The sequence below is a fragment of the Amblyomma maculatum genome, chromosome 6, assembly GCF_055883805.1.
Source record: "Amblyomma maculatum isolate TAMU_Amacu chromosome 6, ASM5588380v1, whole genome shotgun sequence".
Classification (NCBI taxonomy): domain Eukaryota; kingdom Metazoa; phylum Arthropoda; class Arachnida; order Ixodida; family Ixodidae; genus Amblyomma; species Amblyomma maculatum.
In genome coordinates this window covers 154656068-154657682 of record NC_139349.1, presented here as the reverse complement: position 1 = coordinate 154657682, position 1615 = coordinate 154656068, and positions in this window count along the sequence as shown.

The following is a 1615-nucleotide window of genomic DNA, read 5'->3' as shown; positions in this document are numbered from 1 at the left end:
ATCACCCCCCCCCCCCCCCCCCGGATTTCGCTTTATTGCTCTTAAGGGGTCTTAAGTACCTCAAGAATGTTTTAGTTTATTTTTAGTGCCTTGGTGTCCAAGACCCCTATTCCCGCGTTTCGTCGATGCTTGTTCGCGGACCTCCTCACGACCAGGCCCCTACCAGGTGAATCTCGGCAGGCGAAATGGCCGGCTGTTGATTTGTCGGCTGCTTGTGCGCCGTCACATGGCCCATTTAGCAGAATTAGTTAACTCGGACAGCACTTCTGAGAGGAAAGCACAATCCAGCAGGGCCCTGGGATCTCGCGTCAAACTCGCTACTCCCGAGCCATAAAGGCACGTTCGGACGACTTTGTTGCCGCGAGGCTTTATAGACAGTTTACAGAGAGTAGTTTCACTCTTACCTAACAGGTGGCGCTACTAGGACGTCCGTCATACGGAAGATGTCAAAGTATGCAAAGGATTAGGACAAGGCTGTCCTCTGTCACCGCTGCTGTTCATGCTTTATATGATAAACCTGGAACGGAGGATACAAGACAGTAACCTAGGTTTTAACCTGTCATATAGATTAGGTGGAAAGGCGGTAGAGCAGCGCCTCCCCGGTTTGATGTATGCAGACGATATTGTGCTGCTAGCTGAGAGTCTGGAAGAATTGCAAACTCTAGTTAAGTATTGCGGAGACGAAGGGGACGCTCTAGGCTTCAGTTTCAGCGCAGTTAAGTCGGGTCTGATGATTTTCAACGGCTCAACTGATCAGGGTCTTCAAATACAAGGCCATGAAATACCCAGAGTAGCAGAATATAAATATCTGGGGGTATGCGTAAACGAAAGATTGGCATACAATGGAAAGCATGAGCAATCACTTACGGCCAAAGGGCGAAGGAATGCCGGGATAATGAAGCATAGCGCATTGTGGGGATACAACAGGTATGAGGTTTTGAGGGGTATTTGGAAAGGAATTATGGTGCCCGGAGTTACTTCCGGAAGTGCGGTTTTGTGCCTAAAATCAGAGGTACAATCGACATTTGAAATGAATCAGAGATCCGTTGGACGATTAGCACTAGGGGCCCACGGAAAAACCACAAATGAGGCGGTACAGGGAGATATGGGCTGGGCATATTTCGAAGTACGGGAAGCTCAAAGTAACATATTATATGAGGAACGCCTGAGGAAATTGGACACTAACAGATGGGCAGCTAAAGTATTTAAATACCTCTACTTAAAAAGCGTTGACTCACAATGGAGGAAAAGAACTAGGAAACTAATCAGTAAGTATGCTAGTCAGAAGGACGGAGAAATAAAGAGCAAAGGAAGATTTCTTTGATAACTCAAGAGGCAGTGCCCTACTTTTTGAAGCTAGATCAGGGTGCCTGAGAACAGGCAGCTTCAAAAAGAAATTTAACAATGTAGATGACGCATGGTGCTGTATGCGGTAACTCCAGTGAAACGATTGGCCATATTATACTTGAATGTAATGGTATCCATACTATATGAGGAACGCCTGAGGAAATTGGACACTAACAGATGGGCAGCTAAAGTATTTAAATACATCTGCTTGAAAAGCGTTGGCTCACAATGGAGGAAAAGAACTAGGAAACTAACAGTAAGTATGCTA